We start from the raw sequence: 12,797 nt of genomic DNA on the forward strand, positions 1-12,797 counted from the left end.
CAGTTTGTAGTTTGTCACGGAAAAGTTAACAGTAAGTTGAACAAAATTTAGCATCATCACAATTTTAGAAAAATTTCAAATGCCTTATTATTTATGGACTATCAGTCAGTCCAATAGTTAAAGAATTTACAATGCTAGCAAATATGATAATATTCTGAATATATGTGAAAATGTCACTGGAATTTTATTTTATTTTTTTATTTTTATTTTTTTATTTTTTTTTTGATATGGAGTCTCGCTCTGTCGCCCAGGCTGGAGTACAGTGGCGCGATCTTGGCTCTCTGCAAACTCTGCTTCCCGGGTTCTCCCGAGTAGCTGGGACTACAGGTGTCCGCCACCCCGCCCGGCTAATTTTTTGTATTTTTAGTAGAGACGGGGTTTCACCATGTTAGTCAGGATGGTCTCTATCTGCTGACCTTGTGATCCACCCGCCTCGGCCTCCCAAAGTGCTGGGATTACAGGAGTGAGCCACCGTGCCCGGCTGTCACTTTATTTTTTTTATGGAAGAAATGCTTAGTAATTTGTAATTAGAAACAAGTTATATGTAATTTCTAAACAGAACTAACTTAGTTCTCATACATAAATGATTGCATATATTTGATTTTTTGTAAACCATCAGCTGTCAGACTTGACTTATGGCACAAGTGAATAAAAGTAAATTCTCTCCAATTTAATTGATTTAAAAATAAAAAGCTTAATACTAAATTCTGCAGATGAAAGTGAGTACGGTAAATACATTAATAAAAAAGGTATAGATGATTAATAATTTATTGCTATTATTTACATTAGGATTGTGACTGCTTAACAATTACTTAAATGTTTGAATTTATCACTTATTATCTTATTTGTCTAAGTCACTATGTATGAAACATCATGATTGTGTTTAATCTAATTTAATGTAAAAATAAATAAAAAATAAGTTGGTGCAAATGTAATTGAGGTTTTTGACATTACTTTTTTAAAAACTGCAATTACTTTTACACCAACTAAATATTTATTTATTTATTTATTTATTTATTTATTTATTTATTTATTTTCACTTCAGGTTTCCATAGTTCGGTTACTTAACCTGTCCTGTCCTCATATCCTTACTAGCTTTATGGAAGGCATTTAACTAGGTGATCTCTCTGTCATTTTAGAATTCTTACAAATATGCCATAATTTGAATTTGACTCATATGACAAAGTACTTTTTTTTTTAACTTTCACTTTAAGTTCAGGGGTACAAGGAACAGTTTGTTCCATAGGTAAACCTGTGTCATAGGGGTTTGTTGTACAGATTATTTCATCACCCAGATATTAAGCCTAGTACCCACTAGTTATTTTTCCTGATCCTCTCCCTCCTCATAACTTCTACCCTCTGAAAAACCCCAGTGTGTGTTGTGGCCCTCTATATGTCCACGTATTATCATTGTTACAGTCCCTTATCTGTATAGTTCTATGGAAATTTGGTGACAGGAAATCAGATACATTAGTACCAATACTCAGCTGTATAAGTGAGTATCAGCCAAACAGGTTGAAAATGATCCAACAGAAAACTAACTCTTTCACCATTTATTATTTAAAAACTCAAAATCTAACTTCATTACATTACTATCCCAGTTCTGGGGGAAAATACAATAAACTACAACAGTTTGCATTTTATTATACACAGTCATATCATTTATGGCCAGAAACTAGCTACCTTTGTTTCTAGTGTAGTTACATTGCACAGATAGCTTTCCAATAATTTTCTGGTTTGTCTGTCTCTTAATTTGAATGTTACACCTACACTTTCTCCTAATATATAGATATTTCAAATACAACTAAAAAATAACAGCTCTTCTTTTATTATCAGTGACTGTATATTCTATGGGAATAAATCCCTAGTCTTTATTACGAAGTGGTAATGCATTTTGTGATGAAGTGTGGCCTGTCCTTCCTCTATTCGAGCACCACCACCACCCCACTCCCTGCTGCCCTGGACACCACACCCTATCACACTCAGTGACTCCGCTATTTCTCTAAAAGAACATGTCCTACCTTGCATCCTGGTTTTGAGGTCTGGAGCAGGGGTTTGTAGTTTTCTTTATTCATGGTGTGCTCTATTTGTCCACTTGACAATCTTGTATTCATTCTTCAAGTCTCAAGTCACATACCACTTGTGGAGCCTTCACTTATCGCCTCAGAGGTGTTTCTTCCTCTGAGATTGAAGCTATTTTAATGCAGTTTTTCTGCAATGGTAATTTGTTATCTAGAGAACACTGCCCGTCTCATTGCCTCATATTGTGCATTGCTCATTTCATTTCTAAGACTTATAAAAAATAATTATTCAAAAATTAATTGAATCTTAGGTCATCCAAAAACCAAAGCTTTCATAACTCATGGTGGAGCCAACGGCACCTGTAAGAGGATCTGCCATGGGATCCCTATGTGGAGGGGGCTTCCTTTGTTTGCAGATCAATCTGATAACATTGTTCACATGAAGGCTAGGGGAGAAGCTGTTAAACTGGACACAAAAATTATGTCAACTACAGATTTGCTCAATGCATTAAAAGCACTCATTAATGATCGTTTGTGAATGTACAGGTTTTTTTTTTTTTTTTAACTACATAGCATGTATTGATGAGTTCTTACATGAAGACCAAAGGAGCAGCAGTGACTCTGAACATGAACACAATGCTGAGTACATATATGTATTTTTTAATGCTTGAAGACAATCGTTAACAAACCATTGTGAGTATCACAATCTGGTTTTTTTGTGTGTATGTGTGTGGTTTTAATGGAAATATTTGACAGAGGTTTTAGGATAATGCCTATGTTTTGAAATAGTTGAAAAGTGAAATAAGAGAAATTGCTGATGATGGTAATAGAAGGATTATGAGGAAGATTGAGAACAAACCTGAAGCAGGGAACCATGAATTTCATGATAGTACTGACTAATTTATGCGGGTCTTTCAGTAAGACAGCTCATCAAATGTTATATTTTAAATAAATTTTATTTTGTATATTGAAGGTATACAAAGTGATGTTATGGGATATAAATACAGAGTAAAAATTTTGCCACAGTGAAGCAAATAAACATGTCTAGCATCTCACATTAGTTGCACATTTTCCCTTATTTTTAAAACTCTTTAAAAATAATTCATTTTTGGCTACTGTCCCCATTCATCACCCAGCCTGTGGTCCACTCCCACCACCAGCTGGAACCCTGGGGACTACGACGTACCTCAAACCTTGCTTCTACAAGACAAAAAGAACATCCAGTCATGGATAAAAATGAGCTGGTTCAGAAGGCCAAACTGGCCGAGCAGGCTGAATGATATGATGACATGGCAGCCTGCATGAAGTCTGTAACTGAGCAAGGAGCTGAATTATCCAATGAGGAGAGGAATCTTCTCTCAGTTGCTTATAAAAATGTTATAGGATCCCGTAGGTCATCTTGGAGGGTCGTCTCAAGTATTGAACTTACGGAAGGTGCTGAGAAAAAACAGTAGATGGCTCGAGAATACAGAGAGAAAATTGAGACGGAGCTAAGAGATATCTGCAATGATGTACTGTCTCTTTTGGAAAAATTCTTGATTCCCAATGCTTCATAAGCAGAGAGCAAAGTCTTCTATTTGAAAATGAAAGGCGATTACTATCATTACTTGGCTGAGGTTGCCACTGGTGATGACAAGAAAGGGACTGTGGATCAGTCACAACAAGCATACCAAGAAGCTTTTGAAATCAGCAAAAAGGAAATGGAACCAACACATCCTATCAGACTGGGTCTGGCCCTTAACTTCTCTGTGTTCTATTATGAGATTCTGAACTCCCCAGAGAAAGCCTGCTCTCTTACAAAGTCAGCTTTTGATGAAGCCATTGCTGAACTTGATACATTAAGTGAAGGGTCATACAAAGACAGCACAGTAATAATGCAATTACTGAGAGACAACTTGACATTGTGGACATCGGATACCCAAGGAGGCGAAGCTGAAGCAGGAGAAGGAGGGGAAAATTAACTAGACTTCCAACTTTTGTCTGCCTCATTCTAAAATTTACACCGTAGACCATTTGTCATCCATGCTGTCCCACAAATAGTTTTTTGTTTACGATTTATGACAGGTTTATGTTACTTCTATTTGAATTTCTGTATTTCTCATGTAGTTTTTATGTTTAATATTAGGGGAGTAGAGCCAGTTAACATTTAGGGAGTTATCTGTTTTCATCTTGAGGTGGCCAATATGGGGCTGTGGAATTTTTATACAAGCTCTAAATGTTTGGCATACTACTTTTGGTACATTGTGGCTTCACAAGGGCCAGTGTAAAACTGCTTCCGTGTCTAAGCAAAGAAAACTGCCTATATATTGGTTTGTCCTGGTGGGGAATAAAAGGGATCATTAGTTCCAGTCACAGGTGTAGTAATTGTGGGTACTTTAAGGTCTGGAGCGCTTAGAAGGCTGTGGTAGAGACATACCCCATGGACACCATAGGTTAAACCATGTGTATCTGTGGAACACTCAATCTCAATATGCACATCTTTGACTACAGCTGCAGAAATGTTCCTTTAGACAAAGTTGTGACCCATTTTACTCTGGATAAGGTCAGAAATGGTTCACATTCCATTATTTGTAAAGTTACCTGCTGTTAGCTTTCATTATTTTTGCTACACTCATTTTATTTGTATTTAAATGTTTTAGGCAACCTAAGAACAAATGTAAAAGTAAAGATGCAGTAAAAATGAATTGCTTGGTATTGATTACTTCATGTATATTAAGCACAGCACTAAAACAAAAAACCCACGTATTTAACTTTTTTTTAAGGTTTTTTGCTTTTGTGATTTTTTTTTTTTTTGATACTTGCCTAACATGCATGTGCTGTAAAAATAGTTAACAGGGAAATAACTTGAGATGATGGCTAGCTTTGTTTAATATCTTATGAAATTTTCATGAACAATCCAAGCATAATTGTTAAGAACACGTGTATTAAATTCATGTAAGTGGAATAAAAGTTTTATGAATGGACTTTTCAACTACTTTCTCTACAGCTTTTCATGTAAATTAGTCTTTTGGTTCTGAAACTTCTCTAAAGGAAATTGTACATTTTTTTGAAATTTATTCCTTATTCCCTCTTGGCAGCTAATGGGCTTTTACCAAGTTTAAACACAAAATTTATCATAACAACAAAACTACTAATATAACTACTGTTTCCATGTCCCATGATCCCCTCTCTTCCTCTCCACCCTGAAAAAAAATGAGTTCCTATTTTTTCTGGGAGTGGGGGAGATTGATTGCAAAACAATATAATATGTTCCATTTAAAATTTTGGTATATGGCATTTTCTAACTTAGGAAGGTACAATGTTCTTGGCCCATCATCACACTGGGTAGCATTAACTGTAAGTTTTGTGCTTCCAAATCACTTTTTGGTTTTTAAGAATTTCTTGATACTCTTACAGACTGCCTTCAATTTTGATCCTTTATTCTATTTGTCAGGTGCACAAGATTACCTTCCTTTTTTAGCCTTCTGTCTTGTCACCAACCATTCCTACTTGGGGGCCATGTACTTGGGAAAAGGCCGCATGATATTTCTGGCTCCACTCAATGTCTAAGGCACCCTGCTTTCTTTGCTTGCACCCCACAGACTATTTCCCCATCCTATTTACCGTAGCAAATCTGTCCTTAGTTGATGAGATTGTGTTTATCTCCCTTTAAAACCCTACCTATCCTGAATGGTCTGTCATTGTCTGCCTTTAAAATCCTTCCTCTTTCTTCTTCCTCTCTTCTCTAAATAATGAAGGGGCTAAGTTATACCCAAAGCTCACTGTAACAAAACATTTTCTCAGTACTTTGCAGAAAACACCAAACAAAAATGCCATTTTAAAAGAAGTGTATTTTTTCTTTTAGAATGTAAACTCCTCAAGAGCAGGGACAATGTTTTCTGTATGTTCTATTGTGCCTAGTACACTGTAAATGCTCAATAAATATTGATGATGGAAAAAAATAATTCATTTTCATTAAATCAGAATGACATAATGAAACTCTAATTGCCATTATATTTAATGCCTTCCAAATTTTTCATGCTAAGATTTTGTTCCTATCATTGATAAATTTTAAACTACCAGAGCTTTCAAATTTGACTTTTAAAAATTATTATAAAAAGAAGATACTAGTATACATGTAGCTATATTCTTTGTTTTATAGCTGTGGTTGCTTTTTTTGAAAAAAAAAATAAAATAAAAAAATAATTGACTTGAAAGAAATAAGTTGCCAAAATGTCTCCAACCAGAAATATGAGGCTTCTATATAGCAGTTTTTGGTTTCGACATGGTAAGCCAAATACTGACATGCATTCTTATTCTTTGTCTATTAGTCTATAATTATTTCAACAGCAAAAACAAATGGAAGTACAAAGCCTTAAATTAAAATATTGAGCACCACTTAGATTCTAAAAACCACAATACAAAAAAGAGAGTAATAATTGCAAATGTTTACTGAGAACCTCTTTATCATGAGAATAATTCCACCAGGTATTCTAAGATTCAAACTAAATATAACCAGCTTCATGCTTTTAAACATTAATCCACTGATATAATGCCAATACTAACTCCTGATCAATACTAACTTCTTATCAGCTTTGCCTGGAAGTAGACCTGAATCTTGTCATAGATTTGTTTCCTATCTCTAGGCTTTGATACTATTTTGAACCTTGTATACCACATCCATTACTATTTTGAACCCTGTATACAACATCCATTAATAATTGTTATAGCAGATAATTAAACTTTGTATTCTCAAATTATACATACATGTATATATATGTATATATGTATATATATGTGTGTATATATATATGTGTGTGGGTATATATATATGTACATTTAATTTTGGCTTTAACTTCTTCCACTCTCTAGGCTAGAAATACTTATTCTCTCTTAAGTTCTCTCTTTACATCTTGAAAACTTATGCATCCAACAAATTCTAGTCCATAAACCAAAATCTCTATAATCACTTTGAAATAAAATATTTTAGTTTTCATCCATGTTATGTGGCACTCATTTTAAACTTCTGCAAAAAAAATTTCACATATTTATCTTTTCTAGTTTATTCTATAAGTTGTTGACTATTTGATTTTATTTTATCTGTAGAGAGAATGTTACATGATTATGGATCATTCATTATGTTCAGCCTATGAAGTCCTAAGAAGTCTTCTGGATTGAGTTTGTCACACACCAAAAAGCAACCAAGTACCTGTGCCAACTGCCCACAACCTCACCTGGTTCCAGTACTACTCTCTGCATGTGCTGGCCTGCATGGAAATTCTTACTCTATTTGTCATAAAATATTGCTTTTTCGGTTATCAAAAGTTTGTTAAGTCCATAAAGAAGGAAAAGAGATATTAGCACTCTTTGAGAACTAAGGCTGGTAGGCATGACACCAGAGATCATTCCATTTAATTCCATTTCTATGCATTAAGTTGTGGCAAGATTCTCCTCTACATTTCATAAAACCTGTAATTCCTGATTTATTTAAATATTTTACTCTTGGCTAAACATTAAGTAATGTGTAATTATAATTTTAGAAAACCTCAGATAATTGAATTTTTATGCTTACAAGTGTATATTTTTAAAGTAAAAAAAAAACACAAGATTCACTGGAATTTTAATCTGTTGATTTGAAATCAGAAAGACTAGGCATTTTAATTGTGCATTTTAACAACATCTTCTGTATAAACAAAATACAATCAAACAGAATATATGTGTTTCTGTCAAAGAAAATCAAAGCAAGGTCCTTGTTAAAGATTGCAAAGCAGATGTTATTTTGACTACTGAAGTAGGGGATAGAGACTACTGTATAAACTGAGCTCAACTCCAACTGAAACAAAGGTACTGAGGTTTATAAAGAGAAAACAGATATGAATAAAAAGGAAATATGAGGAAACAAAAATGAGGAAAACAAGGGACTAGTAGGACTATATGAAAACAGAATATTACATAAAAAGGAAGTGGAAAATAATTGCTAATTGTTCAGGAACATCAGCTAAACAGTATATGTTTTGCAGTCTGGCAGGTTCATGCTATTTTCAGCAAAGTCTCAACATGGAGGCTGGGGTCACTTTTTGGGACAAATCCGTCACCTAGTGCACACATAAGCTGAACTAAACTTGGCCAAGTCTCTTAGCGTGGTGTTTAGGCAAGTCTTCTGTGTTACATAGAAGTTTAAATTCACATTCTATATGAAATACACAATATTTCCTCATGAAAATATTCTTTGTTTCAAAAATACTAGATGGTCATAATTGGCTTCCTGTCTAAAACTATGCAACCTGGTAAACTATTTGTTTAGAAACTCTAAAGATGTTTTCCTCATATGGCCTTAAACGTGCTTGAGTTGCCATTTTTGCTTTAGTGGTGACCCTTTGTAATTGGATAGTAATACACAAAACAAAAGGAGAAGCTAGTTCCTTTTAGTTAGGAATGATAGATGGAGCCCAGAAAGTTTAGTCCAGTCCCTCTAGATTATAAGGTTACAAGATTTCTCTTCTGAACTAAGATGTCACACTTCTTAGTCTTACCTTGTCAAGTCAGATACTTCCAATTACTTTAATACCTGGCATACTGAGGATATACAAACCAGAAATGTATATAGTCATTTTGCTTACTATCCTCTCATAACACAGAGAAAAATAAATTGTAGATTGAATAAAGAACCAAATATTCTGTACAATAATTTTTAAAGTCTATGCTGGAGAAAGCATGATAAATGACAAAAGCTCTCTAAATCTTGCCTTTAAATTTTGGTCATTATAGCCTTTAGATTCAGAACAAGAATTGAAAAGCAAGTCACAGAGAAGAAAGAAATGAACTTAAGAGCAGTTCTTTTGTCTGATGAGATATATCTGAACAGCTGAATGAAAAAAAGGATAATAATAATTTATGATGCATGGGAAATAATTTTACAGTGCTCATCTATAAATAATACTTTTAACAATAATTGGTAATGAAACTAAGTATGATAACATCTAGAAAATAAATATATGCTGAATATTTTATTAAACTGAACATATAGTCATTCCATTAAAAAGAAATAATAGTGAAATACAAGGAAGGAAAAAAGTAATGCATTAATGCTCTTTAATTATTTTAATGTGTTTTTTTTTTAAAAGGGGTAAACCTTACATATAAATACTAGCCTAAGTCAGTAATGAAGCTTAACATGTACTATGGAAGCTAGTTTATTTATATTTTCTTAACAAAATATCATTTGGAAATGTATTAATGACTTTGTCAAAGTAGATCTTCTTTGCAATTCTTAGACCACATAGCTAGATACATAAATTAATATCTATCCATAGGAGATCAAAGAATACTTTCACTTTGATTTGTTTAATTTTGAAAAGTCTTTTTATGTAAAGTGATATATACATGTATAGTTAGGAAAATATGTTCATATAAAGGTGTACTTGATAGAGAGTCATCAGAATCCCAAAGTATATTAAATTCAAAAAGTTATAATATTGTGCATCTGTCTCTTTGATATTGATTCAGCAAACTTTTAAATGTCTCAGCCATTAGCAATATGTAAACACATAAACTTTAAGTAATCACATAGAATGACTGTATTTATGTAACATTCTTCATCTCTGTGATAATCTCTTTTATTTTTATTTTGAATATGATACTTAAAGATAGGAATATGCAAGCACCACAGAGGTTGAAAGCAAAAATCAAATAATTGTGAAGTTAGTCTTGAAAATAACATATAAAGCTGAGTCTATCTACGTCAAGGACAAATAGTATATGTAGGAGTTTTCTATATTGATTCCTGAGCAGAATGCTACGTTTCTTAAAAGATAAAACAAATATGCTAATTGAAATGTCCTTCTTATATTCTTTAAGTATATTTTTACATACATTCTTTAAAATACATATTATTAAAACCCAATAATCTTCACAAAAATTACTGAATGACAGTGAAGAGTAGGACCTTGGGAGGGATGTGTCTTCCTGCCTACACTCCCTCTCAGTCACTCCAGTGTCCTCTATTGATGAAACTTACCACTCAGACAGCTGGCAAATGAGGAATGTTTACAGGGTCCTGATTCAACATCACAAAACTTTATTTGCACCTGGTGAACAATCAATTGAAAACTGGTAAACAAATTTCAAATTTCTCATTTGCTAGCATCCCCAAAGTTCTTGTACCATTGGCCATTGAATCTTAGATTCAGATAAGTAAGAGGCATGGCTTTCTTTCGAAAATAATGTTTTTGTAAGTTGTGGCATATAGAGTTTCCGACAAAGATGAGCTTAGAGTTGGCACACAGAATTTTCAGTCCCACTGGTAGTCTGTTTCCTAATGTCCAAAAGTATAATGAGAATTGAGATACTAGTAGGTTGCAATCTGCTCTTCTGGGCCCCTGTGTACCATTCACCTATCACCAGTCATATGCCAAACAAACCAGCCCTGGAGTCGCCAGTTATTTGGTGCTTGGCCTGTAAATAAATATTAATTTTATCAGTGCAAAATATAAAAATGTATCAGTGATTTTACTGTAAATCCCTAATTATTAATCTGATTAATCACTTTCTTGGTTTATAATCCAGTCAGAATTTTGTTCATATTCTGTCCTCAATTTTTCATGTTGTGTTCTTTTCTATAGATTCTTCTCTGGTATAGATATTTTACAAAATATAAATTTGTTAATTGAAAGAGATCTACAATCCTGAGTCATCATGATTGTGGTTCAGAGTGACTGGCAAAGGATATAAGGTTAGCCAAGGTCAGACAAACTAGTAAAAATTAATGAATAGTCCTTGGTCAGATAAGGTGATCTTTGTAGTTGAATTGATAATCATAATGAGGACATGCAAGTTGCAAGAGTTGGGATAGCATGAAACAAAAATGGAAACAAACACATTGAATTAGATCACAAACATTTCAACAAAGCGTGGGATGGGTGGTTAAGATCAAGCAAACAACTGGAAACATGAGAGCTTTAGAAGAAAAGCAGGTGATGAGGACAGCTGTAATGCAAGTTGTTAACAAAAAAAAATGTATATGTTTTCATCAGTTTATTGGCAGTGTCTAGAGCACTATGTGATTTCTCTCGGGGGCAATATTTCATATACTTAGGGAACCAATTTCTAATTTCAAAAATAAAAATATCTATTTTATTTTATTTTTTTATTTTTCCATAGGTTATCGGGGTAGAGGTGGTGTTTGGTTACATGAATAAGTTCTCTAGTGGTGATCTGTGAGATTTTGGTGCACCCATAACCTGAGCAGTAGACACTGCACCCTATTTGTAGTCTTTTATTCCTTACCCTTCACCCCCTTCCATCCTTACCCACAAGTCCCCAAAGTCCATTGTATCATTCTTATGCGTTTGCGTCCTGATAGCTTAATTCCCACATATCAGTGAGAATATATGATGTGTGATTTTCCATTCCTGAATTACTTCACTGAGAATCATAGTTTTCAATCTCATCCAGGTTGCTGTGAATGCTGTTAACTCATTCCTTATCATGGCTGAGTATTATCCCATCATATATATTTGCATTGGTCCACGATTTCGCAATTGTGAATTATGCTGCTATAAACATGCATGTGCAAGTAACTTTTGTATATAATGACTTCTTTTCCTCTGGATAGATACTCAGTAGTGGGATTGCTGGATCAAATGGTAGTTCTACTTTTAGTTCTCTAGGGAACCTCCACACTGTTTTCCATAGTGTTTATACTAGTTTGCAACCCGACTAGCAGTGTAGAAGTGTTCCCTGATCACCACATCCATGCCAACATCTACTGTTTTGGTTTTTTTTGATTATGGCCATTCTTGCAGGAGTAAGGTAGTATCACATTATGCTTGTTTGGTTTTTAGAATTCATGCTTCTTTTACCATTCCATCTTTGTCTTATGTTAGTGACTCTTTTTGCTCTGAATATTCGAATCATGCTTATTTACAATTTTTATTCTGTCCAGTTTCAGTGCTACACACTTATAATTCCAACACTTTGAGAGGCCAAGGTGGAAGGATTCCTTGAGCCCAGGAGCAACATAGCGAGAGCTTGCCTCTACAAAAAATTAAAAACATTACCTGGATGTGGTAGCATGAATCTGTGATCTGTTCAGGGGGCTGAGGTGAGACAATTGCTTGAGCTGGGAAGGTTGAAGCTGCAATGAGTCATAATCATATCACTGAAAACATACCACTCTGGGCAATACAGCAACATCCTATCTCAAAAAATAAAAATAAAACATAAACATCTCATTCTGACATTTTTCTCTATCTACAAATCTTGGATGCAAATCTTTCTATTGTATATGGTTATTTTCTTATATGGTTTTCTTTAGGAAATTTTCAACAGGTATTGATTTATGAACACTCTGCATGTAAGAGTATGTCTTCACAATTTTTTTAATTGACTCTGCTTTAGTCTAGGAAGATCTCTAGTTCCATTACATTTGTTTTATTTATTTATTTATTTATTTATTTATTTATTTAAGCAGGAATTCACTGCATTCTAAATTGTACTCTATACTTCCAGGGACTATGTCTCATTTGGTTTCCTCCCAAAAGTCACTTTTTTTCATAGCTTTTACAAGGATCTAATCATAGAATTACTTCTAGTGTTAACACTTGGTGGACATAATGTCTTCATTTTATGCTAGTCTATGTATGTTGATCAATGTCATTTTTTCTTCTGGAAGTATATATTTCTGGAGTAGAAGAAGTGGGAAAAAATTGAGACACTTATAATCATTTCAGTATACTACACTATATGAAACACTGAAATGTATGTATTTTTGTACATGTAATTTGAATAGTGGTGCAT

General features: G+C 33.8%; 1 pseudogene; it reads left to right on the top strand.

The window, feature by feature from the left end:
• Nucleotides 1-3,187: 3,187 nt before the first annotated feature.
• LOC708945 (14-3-3 protein zeta/delta pseudogene) lies at nucleotides 3,188-4,755 on the top strand (annotated as a pseudogene).
• The last annotated feature ends 8,042 nt before the right edge of the window (nucleotides 4,756-12,797 follow it).

This window comes from Macaca mulatta, chromosome 5 (assembly GCF_049350105.2).
Source record: "Macaca mulatta isolate MMU2019108-1 chromosome 5, T2T-MMU8v2.0, whole genome shotgun sequence".
Taxonomy (NCBI): domain Eukaryota; kingdom Metazoa; phylum Chordata; class Mammalia; order Primates; family Cercopithecidae; genus Macaca; species Macaca mulatta.